We start from the raw sequence: 17,058 nt of genomic DNA on the forward strand, positions 1-17,058 counted from the left end.
TAGGATTAAAATTTGAAAATTTTGTTTTTTTACCACCAGTGCTTTAGAGTACTAGTTGGAGTTGGAGGATGGAGTCACGCAAGTGAGGAAAGGCGAAACATCCCCTACATAAGGTTGTGCGCTGGGTTTGGGACCCACCAAGTAAAGAAACACCCCCAATGAAAAATAACAACCAGCCTCGGATGAGAGACCCCCCTTTTGATGACGACCATGGCAAGCACCTGGAATGTATGGTCCCTTAATTGGTAAGGTGCCGCTGCCCAGCTGGTTGACGTCCTCGTTAGAGTGAAGGCTGACATCACCGCCGTCCAAGAAATGCGATGGACGGGACAAGGACTGAAACGTTTACTACAGTGGCCATATAAAGAAGCGCAAGTTTGGCGTGGGATTCGTGGTGGGAGAGAGACTCCGTCGCCGAGTACTATCATTCACTCCGGTGAATGAACGTCTAGCCACAATCCGCATCAAAGCGAGGTTCTTCAACATATCGCCGATTTGGCCCACGCCCCGACGGAAGAGAAGGACGAGAGGACCAAAGATGCCTTCTACGAGTGCTTGGAACGCACCCATGAGAGCTGCCCCCGCCACGATGTCAAAATCGCGCTTGGCGACTTTAACGTCAGTGTGGGCAAAGAAGGTATCTTTAGCGCAACAGTCGATAAATTCAGCCTCCACGAGAAAACATCCAAAATGATCGACTTCGCCGGGGCCCGAAATATGGTTAGATAACCACTAGATTCCAGCACTAGAAGATCCATCAAGCTACCTGGCTATCTCCGGATCGAAAAGCCACCAACCAGATCGATCATGGTGTGATAGACGGAAGACATGTCACCATTGTACTTTTAGAGTATACAATGCTACAGCGGTTGGTATTGAAGTTATCTTCCTAATTACATCTCACTCCTCTCTGCATTTGGATTTTTCGGCCTTCATTTTTAGAACGCAGGACAATATCTCTACATTTGTCCAAGTATTTTATCTTTTTCATTACAAAAATATTTTCTTTGAAAATTTGTCTTCAAATACTTTGAATTTTGTCATGTTAAATATATTTTCTCTCAAAATATTTTCTCGCATCCTTTTTAAGCAGACACTTTATGAACCTGGATCAAAACCATTAATCAATCGTAACTTTCTGTTCCATTCTACGTGTGTCATCAAATTACATAAATTTAACTTAACACTAACCCAGTGAATATACCGTACTTGCTGCAAAACCGATTCAAATATTCATATGCAAGCCTACCCATTTTCTTTTCTGTCAAATGTAATGCTTCTCACCTTTTTTCTTTAGAGAGTCATAGCTCTTTAAGTAGTTTTCAACATAACTGTTATGATGGTTGTTATGGTTTCATCAAGAAACCTCCATTTTGACTCAAGTTATTATTTGCACGAACGCACGCAGCAATCATTTAAATTTATATGTATATATCTCTATCCATTTATAGTCTTTACGGGGTAGATAAATACTTCAAAAGACTCCCTTTGTGGGTCGGAAAAAGTATTTCCACTCGAAAGTGATACGACCTTATATTTCCTGAACTTGAGCCTATTGCATTTGCACACATTTGAAAAGCGTTAGGGGTGTGAAAATAGACGACTCTCACTGTTTGAATGTGTGTACTTCCTTCTGTAAGCTTCTTTAATCCAACAGATAACTATTTTTAACTTTTGCAGAATTGCACTACTTAATACATGTACTGGGTATGGTCGGTGGCATGCCACATTCATGTTCATGGACTGCATGTAATTGAAGCATGGTAATTCTGGCGAAATTTACATAAAACATTACCGGGAAGCGCGTCAAGTGTCGTTAAAAATTAAAATAAAGTGAATAAATCAGAGCGCATTAAATATGTTACGTTTTTTCAATATCTAAAAAATGTGCTTTTTACCAACATGTTCAGAAATATGAAGAATTCAATGCCACTTCACTATCTTTAAGTTCACAAAGCTCTGAAATGATATTTAGAGCTCACGATAGTACCGATATGAAATCAGCCAGTACAAGTGTTCGTCTTTTCCTGGTGTAATACATGTCATTACATATTTTAATGAAACCATATGGTCATATTATCTTAACAGATAAGTAAGTACACTGCCCGAAATTGGTCCATGTTTTTTCCTAAATTTGTGGGAGAGGACTAGTTTGCGGATTTAAGGAATCTGGAAAAGTATCCTTGTCTTTCGGTGATTAGATACTTGTTATTGTAAGGAAAAATTGACAAAAACAAATACTCTATATCTATGGCATTCACATTAGGTCAATCATAATCAAATTCTTGATGAAATATCTTCTCGAAATTTGGCATGGATTATTGTAGATGACAATGCACAACATTTGAAGAAATTTTTCAGATCGAGCCACTATATCATAAGTAGCCATACAAACTGAACGATCAAAATTAAGTTCTAAACGGAAACTCGTTTATTAGTGAGCTACCAGCTTCGGTACAACCAAAAGTAACATTTATATAACGCTTAGTTTCACCAGTAAGTTTGTAACTTTTTTTTCAAGGGCACTGAAAGGCCGCTGCGTGACAAAAAACAATAGTTTGATAGACACTGCAGAAAACAAAACAAAATGCGCCTATGCAGGTAACACAAATAATGTCATTTGAATATCTAAATTACTCAAACACATCCTCAATGAAAGTGAAAGCACCACGTGTATATTTAATTTGTGTTTTTAAAACTAAAAAATACATGCCTTTCAAGCACTTCAATCTGACCGAAAAATACTTATTCCACAAGTATTATGAGAAATGTTTTGTGACATTTTGATATCGCGCATACGACACTTTTCCTTTATACAAATATTTTTTATATGTGCCTTCCTGTTGCGACAAAATATCACATTAGATATATCATTCGGATGATTTTAATGATTTTCAATATGTAAATCTAATATTATTATCTTAATAAAATATCAAATTTGATTGTAATCCTTCTCCGATTTCGTCCAATATTTCAAGCCTTTCTAATATAAAATATTACGAAGACCTGAGGTATTTCCCTTGCTTTGTACTATTTTCGATTATATCCGAACTTAGCCCTTTCTTGCTTGTTTTTAACTATATTTATTTCTTGTTTTTCAATTTTATTTATGATTTCTCTCATATTCTGAGCAAATACAAATGTATTTATGTGCCTTAATTTATGCAGACAGGAGAGTCTACCTCAGTATATACATGAATGAATAAAAATTCCATTTTAAAATTTATTAACCTCAACGTCAGCGTTCTAGCTTCAATTACTGCCTTTCAATTTCGTAAATATACTCATCGTCCACATACTATATGTAGTAAGTATACTCTTGAAAAGTTCACATTTCCAAAAGACGCAGCCATTCATTATTCCATTATTGTCGATAGGAATAAAAATCGTGCAGGAGTGAGGTGGAAGTTTTAAAATGCTCCAATGCTTGTGTAGAGTTTTGGACTATGTTTTCTGAAATAAAAAATATGCTGGTATTGAGAAACATGTGATCTTATTAACACACATTATATACATTTCTGTATATAGTATATAGTTGTGTAGGCATAGGTTAAAACTTTTCAATTGCAGAAGTACACTGTAACTCTGTTAAAATTTCGTTTTAGTTGTTTAATCAAACAACTTATGTGGTAAATAATTCGTAAATCAAATAAGAAAAGAGAGAGCAAAGTAATTTTACATAAAAATATGCAATTCTCCGTGTTTTTGAGTGTCATAATTCGCAATTGGGGTAAGCGTTTATTTATGTTCATACATATAAAACTTATTTCAAGAATAAAGTACATGATTATAATGACAGACGCCTGTATGTATATTAAAAACAAGTTTAAGTCAAAAATATTATCAATTCGGGTGATATACATACGTAAATATTCGTTAAAAAATGGACATCCAAGATGGAACTGAGGGATATTGCAGCTGACCTAGGGTACGTTACAAGTATGTCAAGTCAATAAGTAAGAAATCATTAACAGATCGGTTGACCTTCTGGAATCTTCGCTTTTGGTAGCCATGAAGATAACAGTTAATCAACTTTAATGAACTGTGCATTTGTGCGCATTCCATTTGCTAATTTTGTTGTTGCTTCCATAATTTAATTTTTTGACAAGAGCGTTCAAGGAAAGCGTCAGAAGAAAGCGAATCGATGACACCTAATACTTATGCACATATACATTGATGATATCCAACGTTAGAACGTTACTCGGCTTGAAACATCTGTGCAGCTTACCTTTTGCACACTTAAAGGTCTGTTTTGTTGGCAGTGAATTCTAGTCTCGAATGATCTAAATGGAATTTCTATAGGTGCAGTGGATCGAAATTGTATGGAAAATTTGATGAAGGTCGCAATAAGTTCACATACGGAGCGCGAACGTACTGAAGACGATTTCGCAATATTTTTTGGGGCGTTCGGTAAATAAATTAGAAAAATAGTTAGAAAGCAACCACTTGAGTTTTGACTCAAGATTTGTTAAGTAACAAAAACATACGTTAACTTCGGCTGCACCAAAGCTATAATACCCTTCATAGGTGCATTTTTAATATGTAGCATAAAAGGATATAAGAAGGCCTTTATTCTGATTTTAATCCGTCTGTTTGAATGCGGCTATAAGTTATGGTTGTCCGATATCAAATTTGACTGCAATGCATTCACGATTTCGTCGAACAATGAATGTTGAACTCTTTTGCAATATGTTTTAATATGAAGTTGGGTAACAACTGATAGTATTTCCTCGGCTTGGACTCTTGCAAATTGCGAGTATGAAATATTTTTTTATTTATACTTTTATTATACCGGAATTGCAGTATGTCATTGAAATAACTAATCCAAACTTATGCAAATATTACACTAGTTTACAGTTATTTTGCGACTGTGGTGTTAGATGCTGTTTCTTGCTTAGTTTGGATTGTTAAAACCGAGAATGATAATTCTTAACACGTCGGATATTTTGCGTTATTTCTTCAGATTTATTGATTTATTAATCAGATTCGTGATTCAGCGTAATGTTTCGGACAAAAACTTTCTCTCCTTGGTACCTCGTCAATAATTTACTCGGATGCGATCTAAGTTTTGTTGTAGTACAAGAGTAACAAAATCCACTGTCAAAGTTCCACAGTAATTGGCACAAAGGCATCCTCTTCTTTCGTTCGTAACGTTCCGAAGCAATGGATTTTCCTGCCAAATGTATTCCAGAAAAGTAACGATATGAAACTATCATTCTTGGTTCCACGCATTTCATAAATTCATAATAGGATAACATCGAGACCTTAGTCACCGAACTTGACCGTACCTTAGTCAATTTTAATATGATTATAAGCAATTTATCGTGACAATGAATTAATAAATTTTTTTTAATGATATTGTCATATATTAAATGCATTTATTAATTCAGATCCAGATTTTTCACATTCTCCAGTAATACATTGTACATATGTAAATTAATATATTGTGAGAGAATGTGCATCAACCACAGCCAATAAAACGTATTTGAAGTGTAATAATATCGTAAATTCAAAGTTTTGTAATAATAATGAGAAAAATCCAATCGATTATGTCTATATATATGTACAATAGGGTGATTCAAAAAAAATTTTTTTTTTTTTTTTTCAATTGGTACTCGCAAAAATAGGTTCCTAGACACCTCTAAGAAAGCCTCTCCAAATATGAGTTTTTAATTGTAACGGGAAGGTCCTCCGAATAACGGTTTTCTATTTTTTCTTATTATCAGATAGAAAAATTTATATCTCCCTTCCAACTACTTGAAAAAATATTTTGTTAATTAGGTTTTGTAGGAAATTGAATGCTCTAAAATATGGTCTCTTATGATTTTTTCGTAAACCCAACCGTTTAAAAGATATTAACGGTTGAAATTTGACTATTTTTGGAAAAATTCTTTTTTTCTTATTAATTTTATAACTCAATGAAAAAAAATTATTATGAATGATGATACACATAGTTTTGTAGGAAATTTACTGCTCTATAAAAATGGTCTACTACGATATTTCGATTAAGTTAAGCGTTTACGAGATATTCATCGCCAAACATCAATGCATATTAAGGTGGATCAAAAAAAAAAATTTTTTTTTTTTCGTTTGGTACTCTGAAAAATAGGTTCCTAGACACCTCTTAAGAAAGCCTATAAGTTTCATCATTCATAATAATTTTTTTTCATTGAGTTATAAAATTCATAAGAAATGAAAAATTTTCCCAAAAATAGTCAAATTTCAACCGTTAATATCTTTTAAACGGTTGGGTTTACGAAAAAATCATAAGAGACCATATTTTAGAGCATTCAATTTCCTACAAAAACTAATTAACAAGATATTTTTTCAAGTAGTTGGAAGCGAGATATACATTTTTCTATCTGATAATAAGAAAAAATAGAAAACCGTTAGGCGGAGGACCTTCCCGTTACAATTAAAAACTCATATTTGGAGAGGCTTTCTTAGAGGTGTCTAGGAACCTATTTTTCCGAGTACCAATTGAAAAAAAAAATAAAATTTTTTTTTGAATCACCCTAATGTACAATGTACATTGTACATGTATACCTAATGGAAGATAAGGTGTGAAAAGCTCAGGTGGATGAAAGCAATGACATGAAGATTTTAAATAAATATTCCACACATATGTATGTATTAATGTACCTATGTATATATGTATGAGTGAGGATGATCGAAGCAAATGTTGAGCTAAGTGTGTTGAAAAGGGTCATGTAGCAAAGGAATATGATAAAAGCCCGTCGTGTGCAGCATGCAAAAGCAGTGGGAAAAAGGAGACAAGTCACCGGACAGGAAGTTGGAAGAGTCCTCTATATCAAGCGGCGTGTAAAAAGATAAAATGAAAGTTGTCCAAATCAATCTAAATCATTGTGAAGCTGCTCAAGAGCTACTGATGCAAACAATCTTCGAGGAAAAGGTAGAGGTGGCGATAGTGTGTGAGCACAAGGAAAACAAAGCTGCCATATGGGCCTGTGGGGGCAACGCCTCCCAAGATAAGCCGCTCATGGGCAGATCTTACTATACGCGAGCGAAAATATGTGGCATTTATTTTTACAGCTGCTAAATTCCTCCGAGTGTGCTGCAAGGAGATTACGGCAGAATTCTCGATGAACTAGTCCGAGACGCCCTCACTACTACGCCAAACATCATAGCAGGCGATTTCAACGCATGGGCAATTGAATGGGGTAGTAGCTATACAAACAGGCGGGGTAATGCTCTACTCAAAGCGTTTTCTATGTTAGACGCAGTGCTGCTCAATACCGGCGGTAGAAATACTTTTGAAAAGAATGGACGCGGATCTGTAATAGATATTAATTTCGCCAGCAGCACGCTCGATCGATCAGCAAATTGGAAAGTGTGCGACTTTTATACCCATAGCGATCTCCTGGCCATCTTGCAGGAAATCCGCAAGCAAACACAAACCAGATCCAGCGTTAAAAAATTGCAGAAAAAAGGATAGAAGGTTGAAACGTTGGATGAAGAAACTTTCAAACTTATGTTGGATGGGAACTCAGATGCGATCAATGATGCTGCTATGTGTAGAAAAAGGCACAACATAACCCAAAGGCCCGCATACTGGTGGAACGAGGAGATCAGCACATTAAGAAGCGAATGCCATAAAGCGAGACGCCTATGCCAAAGAAGTCAAGGTTCGCCACAACATACAAGACTTCGAGAAACTTTCAAAAAAACGCAAGGAATTCAAGAAAGCTATCAAAAGAAGTAAGTCCTCAAGTTTTAAAGAACTATGTGAAAAGGTGGACGAGAATCCGTGGAGTGACGCATATAAAATAGTGATGGCGAAAATCAGAGGGGGTAAAAGTCAAGCACCAACCTGTCCGACCCTCCTAGAAAAGGTGGTGAAAACGCTTTTCCCAACGCAAGAACCCCAATCGAGTAGAACGATACCAACCGTGATGGAATCTCCGACGAGAAGGAGGTAGTGGAAGTGGCGGCGAGATTTGGCAACGCAAAGGCACCAGGACTTGATGGTATCCCGAACAAGGCACTGAAAATTGCCATCAACCATAGCAAGAGGGCCTCCGCCGAACTCTACTCACGATGATTAAATGAAGGAGTTTTCCTAACAATTTGGAAAAAAACAGCGGCTGGTTCTTCTTCAGAAGCCAAACAAACCAGCGGGAGAGCCGAGTGCGTATCGCCCACTCTGCATGATCGACACGATGGCCAAAATACTGGAAAGACTGATTTGCATACGTCTAGAACGTCACCTAGGAGAAGAGTCTCCTGGTTTATCTGAAAACCAATTTGGATTCAGAAGACTTAGGTCCACTTTAGACGCAATTGGAAAAGTGACGGGCATCGCGGCCTAGGCCATAGAGGGCACCAGATGGATGCATGGAGATAAAAAATACTGCGCTGTGATCACGCTTGACGTGAAAAACGCTTTCAACTCTGCATTCTGGCCACATACACTGAGGGCATTAGTGTCAAGAAACAACCCGGGGTATCTTCTGAGGACAATTAGCAGCTATTTGTCTGACAGACTACTGCTGTATGATACCGATACAGGTCCAAAAACCGACATGGTGACAGGTGAAGTAGCACAAGGCTCCGTACTTGGCCCAATATTATGGAATGTGCTGTACGACGGGGTGTTACGATTTCCGCTGCCAAAAGAAGCACAGATAATTGGCTATGCGGACGACATTGCCGTAACGATCGTTGCTAAAGAGCTCTTCCAGATACAAAACATATGCAATGAGACCGTGTCGAAAATTAAAGACTGGCTTACGAGTACTAAGCTGCAGCTTGCAGGTGAAATTCTCCTAATTCTTTCACTTTACAGAACATAAACCAAACACCAATGAAATTATCGGAATAAACGATTGCACAACTAATGCAAGCTATACCACATACATTGCAGAGGAGGATCCAGAAAATTCTTTTTGGTTTAGGGTAAAAAACAAATATTGTAAACATGATAGTATTAGTATTAAATACCATGGTGAAAAAATACTTTATTGCAAGTGTGGGCCAAGTTTTGAGAATCTTTCGAGAACTTCTTCTGCAGTGGCTTCAATGTTGTTGATCTGGGAGTAACTATGGACCCCAAACTCAATTTAAATCTTCACGTATCTTCCACGGTTTTTAAAGCTAAAGGCGCTCTTAGTTTTGTTAAACGTTGGTCTAAAGAATTTAGAGATCCGCTTACCACAAAAATTCTTTTTACATCTCTGGTGAGGCCTATATTGGAGTATGCTTCTGTGGTTTGGAACCCTAGTTACCAAGTCCATTCGGATAAGTTAGAGTCCGTTCAAAATCATTTTTTACTTTTTGCCTTAAATCATTTGCATTGGGATTCCAGTTTAAATCTTCCCCCTTACATTAACCGTTTAAAACTTATAAATCTCCCGACACTCGCTAGTCGTATGGAGATGCTTGGTATAATATTTCTTGTAAAACTCATGAATGGGTCAGTCTGTAGCCCATCTCTCTTATCTGATATTAATTTTAACGTTCCCGCTCGCCCTACCAGGCAGTTTAGACCCTTACTTTTAAAATTTTCTAAAACAAATTTTGAGTTAAACGAACCATTCCGCCGTATATGTCATGATTTCAATTTTCATTCCAGCACATTTGATCTAACAGACTCACTCTTTACCATTAAAAAAATTATTTTATCTACTCTTAACAAGTAGCATTTGGAAATTATAAACTTTAATCTGATTCTTAATTTCGGCTGTTGAAATCTTTGTTTCTGTAGCTGAGCAGCTTAAGATCGCAACGTTTAAAACTCTCTTGCCTTTTATGACTCGGCCAATTCCGCTCGTTCGCTGGGTATTATTATTATTAATGTCAAATGCGTGTGCAGCAACTCTAGGCCGAGCAATATGTCTTGAAACATCTTGTTCGTCTTCAGCCACGTTTTCATGCGGCGAAGTGTCGAAAAAGAGCGTTCAGAGCTCGCATTCTTCACAGGAAGTGTGCAGAATATGCGAAGCAAACTATAAAGTATGGGGTATATGTCTGCATCGCAAATCTTCGACGTTTCTAATGCAGTAGTCGGTAACTTGTGGTAACTTTGACTTTTGCTTCTGCCCTCTATGACACTACCTGTGATCAAGTTCACCTTTGCGCTTCAAACGTCGCACGACGTTGTCATTACCCAAAAGGTCCTTGAATCTATTTATCAAGCAGTCAATAGGATTTGCCATCTTTCACTTCTGCCGCCTTTTTTTGTGTCCGAATAAATGAATCGAAAATGTTCCTTAACTTTTTGAAATTTCAGAACGTTACAAGCAGCGTATCTATCATATTTGCTGCCCTTGCCAGATCGATCGATTCTTTATGAAGAATCACGCTGAGTGAATGAATTAGAGATAGAATATCACGTTGGCGAAAAATCCCACTTATTAGTTCAAATTTGCACACGGCCGCGATGAGTATCGTTGCGTTTCCTTATTTTTCCAGTTACTAATTATTCTATGCTGGAAAACTTGGAGGATAAGCCGCAGAGAATTTTTGTAGTGTATCGTGATGCCTAAAATGGAAAAAATCGGCCCAATACTACCCCTAACCTACCTATTTCTAATGTAAGAATTTCGCAGTTCGATTTGGCTTTGCACAATGAACATACATATATATGTGTGTGCGTAAGATACATACATATATTTTATTATATTAAGTGGACATGTTTTCTTAAACACAAGTGGATAAAAACGGTCATGGCCTTGGTGTATTCCTCGTATCTTCATATAATGATTTCCTATTCTCTGGTTGACAATCTTCATACACAGAATATATTAAATCCAGCCTTTTTGTTTGAGTTTACAAGGTGCTTTCCAAAGTAAAGCAGAACAATTGGTTTTTTCGGAAAAATCCATTTTTTTTTATCGTCCAAATCAATTTATTAAATCGTGCACTCTGCTACGAGATAGACAATCATCGCCATAAAGTTGTTTCAGTTGCTTTAAAACAAAATTTAATGTTGGCTCTTTGTTCGAAGCTCATTTTCGCACCGATAACACAAACATGCTGACACTTAAAAATCCAATTGATGAAATTTCATAAAATTCTCTCTGGACAATCGATAAAGATGGCAGGTTCTAACGCACCAGTTGACATATAGATGGCGCCACCAGGGGGCGCTAGATTCAAAAAGTCCTGTTTACGACTGATAAAGGCTGGTGCAGCAGCATTCCAACGGGTAATACTGTTTTGACATCCACTTTTGCGGATGAATGGCACACATACGCCATACTAAGTGGCCCATTAGAGAGTCAAGGGTACTAGAGGAGCATTTAGCTTTGGTCGAATAATGGCTAGGTAACCGGCAAATAAATGTAAATGAAACACCAAAACCTGAAGTTTCAAACATTTTTGAATAAAATAAGAAATTGAATGGCCAAAATGACACTTAAAAATTATATCAACCCTTTTAGAAAACCCGGTATCAAAGTGCCACATTCACAATGAGAGCGCACCTCATCCGCATAGGCTTACACGAAATCTACAGAAGAAAATGTTTTAGTCAAGCTCTGCGATCATATCCGGCTTAAGTGTACATTAAAATCTTCACACGGTAGCTTTTATTCAAGTGGTGATATTCCCTCACAGAGACATATACGTTTTGAACTCTCAAAAGATTCGAGAAAAGGAGGTTTTAGTTTCTAAATTATCGTGCAAACACCTTTGCTTAAACTTAGGTCATCGATCAAGCATCAATAAAGTTTCGGTGACAATACCTTGAGCAATTGGTAACCCTGAGTCTCACGTCCAAATATAGTAGAAATCGGACCATAACTTTTCAAGTCCCCAGATGCCGAACATGTGAACCTCAGTGATTAAAGCTAATATTTTATCTTTAAAGTTTAAACATATTATTGAAATTTAGTGATAATCTTTTTCTGATAATAGTGTGCCCTTGAGCCGAAATCCGTTGAAATAAAGGGGATACATTTCGAGGTTCCCTACTTTTTTTAAAGAAAAAAACAAAAACTTGAAATTTAATGGAGAAATTTTGTTGTTATTATATAATAACCCTTGAAGCACGAAAAAATTAATTCCCAATATTTTCTGAACACATCTCTTACAACGAACAATCATTCGTGAGTCCATTGAACCTACAGCTTACGTAAATAATTATAGATCGGTGTAAGATTAAAATTGCCCAGTATATTGTTGTACTCAAACCTTACACATCTCAATGGAGAAAGCAGAAGATTATAATTAATTATAGCATACAATTATTTGTCTCATTAAGCGCTTGAAAACATAATTATTTTCAATGCTGACCATGTTATCAAATTGTTCTGATTTATTTTCTATCTGCCAAATTTTGCTGGTGGATTCGCCAACAACATAAAAGAAAAAGACTCAGAGTTGCCATCTACATATAAATCAAGAGGTGTAAAATCATATCGTAATTTAACGTTTTTGAAAAGAGATTCAAAGAGATAAACACCGTTATAACAGCATTATAATTTCTTTTCTCCTAACATCGAACATCAGTAGCCTTGGGTACCGAAACGAAACTTTTGTCCCATATGAACTTCATGTCTAAATTTAGTCAATTGAAAGTTAATTAGAGTACTAAATATTGCAAAGAGAAACTTCGTTTTAATAGAACCCATCCCAAAGAATCGAAAGAGCAGCACTATTATCTCTTCGCTAGGGCATTTCGAGCTGACCCTTACGTTATGCATGTTCTGATTACAGCTGATAAGCGCTTCCTCTCAACGCATTGCGATGCGTGGTACATTTCAATTTGTTTCTCTCGTTTATATATGTATATGCATGTCTATTTAAAACTTATTTAAATAATAACAAATCGATTATTTATTATTATTGTTTAGAAAATACACATTTTTATACTTTCGCAGCATGTTGCAGATAGATTATTAGAGCTATAGACATACATACATATGTTGAGTAAAAATTGAGAGATCTTGATCCAATTTGGTACACGTATTCCTTGGAACCCATTGGAAACTGGTAGTATAGATGTGCGGAAACGGACTACTGTCACGCTCTTTAAACCCCATTAATCTAAAGAGTCCCCAGATAGCAAACATGTGAACCTCAGTGATTAAAGTTAATATTTTACCGAAAATGTCTTTAAAATTTAAACATATTTTTGAAATTTATTAATAATCTTTTTCTGATAATAATGTGCTCTTGAGCCAAAATCCGGGTAAGTACTTGCATTGGCCGCCATGCATCTAATATAAAGATTTTCGAACATTCGTGTATATGGAAATGAGAGTGCGTTAACCCCTAATAACATTATAGCCTTGTGTCTAAAATGGATAAAATTGGGTCAATACTACCCACAACCCCTTTACCTGTACATATTTCAAGCTTCCCTTTGAATTTAGATTATATATATATCGGTCAATATTGTTAATGTCCTAGTACAATTAAGTGAACCCTTAATATTGGGTATACTATAGTTTAATTTTGAAAATGCGCGTGTGACACACATTGATAAAAATAATAAAACACAATTAATATGGAATATGAATCGAATTGGTTTTGAACATTCGGATTGTTTGGCTAATGCGTGTTGAATTCCTACGCAACATCCTTTAGTTCAACATTTAAAAGAATTTCCCCACTTTGGAACCTTACAAATTTGGAGGGCGTAAAATGTTCCGTTACACCTAAACTTAGCCCTTTCATAATTGTGCATTAGTTTTTTCTTAGTGCCAGTTATTTAGATTCACACGATACTGTAAAACTTTTAGAAGCGCTCTCGTTTGAAAAAAGTTTAAGGCTTAGTACATGACATGATGTTTTTGGAATTGATTTTCCCGACTTATCACTGCCGAAGCATTTCAGTCGCTTTCCACATAATCCCAAGCTTTCGCAATGGTTGATGGATGCTATTTAGAATATACCTGACAAGTGGAGGAAGATAATTAAACATGTACAAAGTTAATATTGCGAATTTTTAATTCAAACATTTTGGTCTACAAATTAAAATTTAATTTTTTACGGATTAAAAATTAAAAAAATTAAATATAAATATAATAAAATTAAATATAGTGGTCTTATACGGTTTAATATCATCTTAGAAAAATTTCAAATCGACTTTCTAATATTAAATCCTACTAAATTGAAAAACCACATTATAAATCGTAGACGTGCGAGTGACATACTTCATTGCAATGTACTATAATAATGTAGCCAGTTCGCGTCTTGAATAGAAAAATTTCACAAAACAAAACGATGTGGGCCAAGTTTTGAGAATCTTTCGAGAACTTTTTCTGCAGTAACTTCATGGCATGTGCAGCAACGCCAGGCCGATCAATCTGTCTTCAAGCATATTCGTCCTCAGACGGCGAAGTGTCGAAAAAGAGCAATTAGAGCTCGCATTCGTCACAAGAAATGTGCCGAATAGTAAGCGAAGCAAAATATAAAGTATGGGGTATGGGTATCGGTATATAAATAAATATATAAATATTTCGTACACGAAGCAAAATGCAGTATTGATTCTAAATGAGTCTCCGAACGTTAATACACATTAATGAATAAAATATCATATTTGGTTGGTATCAGTGACAACATTTGTTAATATGGATTTTTAACAACACCTGAAATTTATTCCCAGGAAATTGCGATAGTCGAACATTTTATCGGTTACACTTGATCTAAATCTAACAGTACCGATATTGATAGAGACTTGCGAAGGGAATTTCGAAATATGAGTTTTCGTGTAAAACTAGATCGAGAAACGCCCGCAATTCAAATCTGAATTGGTTTATTAACCTATATTTGGACAATTATCTTCTTCTCTACCACAGGGTCTACTCAGTTTCACATCTGAGTCTTATAGGCATCGAATATTGATGTATGCGAACAATAACTCTGAACTCAATAAAATTATTTCCACCTTTTTTGAATATTCTTCTATCAATTCATGATAATAAATTTCAATAATTAGCGAAAGTGCAAAAAAGCAATTTCATAAATTATTCGAAAAGCAATTTTATATTTAATAACCTCCATACAATAAAATGGTGAATTGCGTGTATTAAAGGTTCCACGACGTTTGTAAAACTTAGAAGGAAACGTAGGAGACCCTATAAAATATATCCCCAAGGAGCTGTACGTTTGTTGAAACCGCCGATATCGAACCACTGCAGCATATAGCTGCCATAGAAACTGAACGATCGGAATCATGTGCTTGTAAGGGCTCCTATGTATTAATGAAGATATCATCGGTGTAACCGAATTTAACATTTTTCTTGTTCTTTTTCTTTCATCTTTTTTATGTAGACTTTTAGTTGTTCTTTTGTTACAGATTTCTTGTTGATGCTTCAGAGGTGTCAGGGAGTCAGAGTCTCCCCGTACTATTAGACAGCACACCTCCTTGGAAGCATTCACCAGAAAACCGAGTTATATGTTTTGTATATTTGTATGTGCGAGAATTTTTAATTAACAATAAGTTAATAAATATTTATTTTTGGTCTCGAAACGCGGAATATGGACGAAAATACTTTTCTGTTTTGATTAAACCTACCAAACAATCAAGAGCAGTAATTTGCTCACCTTCTACAGCTAAACAAACTTGTCTTCTAATTAACACTTTTCCAAACTGTTTGCAAACAAATACTTATAAAACACTTAATTAATTATCCAATTTGTGGAACAATGGCTTCCACACATACACACACACATATTTATTATGCGGCATTTCACTTTTTAAGCACTTTAAATGTATAATTATGTATACAAGTGTACATACACAGATACAAACACATGTATATTTAGACTTTAATTTCCATTATCTATAAGCAAATAATTATAATATTTCACTCTTTGTGGATTTTTTAAATGGCACCAACGCTAATGAACTTTCAAGTACACACACTTTCATTACATAATAAAAATATTTATGCATTACTTTGTGCATAGGTTCAGAACGCACTGCCAGTATAATTGCGGAACAAGGCGTAGATGCTTCAAACAATCAACCGTTGCATTCTGACGGCCAAACACTTGTAGGATCGCGCTGATTTCGAAATAATACTGTTCACTTGCAATCAACAACGCAACACCACAACACTGTTTGCCACCCACGAGGCGAGTGACTAACGAACACAAATTTCCGCACTGCGTCGTTCGAGCTAACAACCACAACTGTTCGCCTCCGAAGCTGAAACGCCAATGAGCTGCCGACGCATCAAAATGTTCGTAGTCGCTCGCATTGGCTAATATTACCCCGATTGTTTACAATAATTGCTGTGCTTCACTCGGTCGCTGCAGCTGGGTGTATCGGAATAAGCAACGAGTCGGGGGAGACTTCTGCTGCTGCTGCGAGCACAATGTGTTGAGATGAGCGAAAGCTCATCCGCAACTTTAGGATGCACTTGTTGCATGCACTTCCATACGCAAATTGATGGGGCACTTGACTTTCCTGGGTGCTGACGGCCTGCTGTGTGCAGCCGGCAGCGACGAATATGCACATACACCTGAACAACCAGCAACAAATTGCAAGAGTTCATTGAATGTCGAACAGGATAATGACCGTAAGCGCGTAAACACGGCCTGACCGCCGCACACATCCATGCACATCCAGCCCATGAAGTCCGTGCAGTCCGTGCACACACATAGCGTGCGAGGATATGGATATGTTCGTGTGTAGGCTATTGGGGCCGCAATAACGCCGAATTTGTTTTGAAAATGTGAGTGTTAGACACCGTTATAAAGCGATGGGAGACTTTAACCGTGAAAGGAAGGGCGGAAGCTTTACAAAAACACACGGCCTTTGGTGTAGTTGGTTGTAACCGTGTGGAGTATGACCAAAATAACCTGCCTCAACACCTGGCAAATAGACCTACCTACACCTGTAAAATAACATACATACATATGTACATATTCATTTCATACATTTCGTTACATACATGTACCTAGTACATGCGTGGCTGGTTGCACGCATTTCTAATAAAACACATTAGGAGCTCTTGCGCTATATTTCACATATTTTGCGTTTGCGAATCCTTCGCAATTTGTAATTAAATCTTGCAGAAGTTTAAAGTTTTTCTTGCGCAAAAAAATCTAACATGTTCAGACCAAGCGGACTTATGCATATAG

General features: G+C 36.4%; 1 protein-coding gene across 5 annotated transcripts in view; it reads right to left on the reverse strand.

Moving 5' to 3' along the window:
- The window catches only part of LOC126763395 (follicle-stimulating hormone receptor), a 62,278-nt gene extending 46,164 nt beyond the window's left edge, over positions 1–16,114 (reverse strand). For 3 of the 5 annotated variants that reach the window (XM_050480895.1, XM_050480904.1, XM_050480867.1), the window contains exon 1: positions 15,485–16,114. The gene's annotated coding sequence lies outside the window, so the exon portion shown is untranslated. The remainder of the gene's footprint in view (positions 1–15,484) is intronic. The other 2 variants (XM_050480878.1, XM_050480888.1) reach the window with 2 other exon arrangements.
- Positions 16,115–17,058: the final 944 nt, after the last annotated feature.

The sequence above is a fragment of the Bactrocera neohumeralis genome, chromosome 2 (assembly GCF_024586455.1).
Source record: "Bactrocera neohumeralis isolate Rockhampton chromosome 2, APGP_CSIRO_Bneo_wtdbg2-racon-allhic-juicebox.fasta_v2, whole genome shotgun sequence".
In the NCBI taxonomy this organism is placed as follows: Eukaryota; Metazoa; Arthropoda; class Insecta; order Diptera; family Tephritidae; genus Bactrocera; species Bactrocera neohumeralis.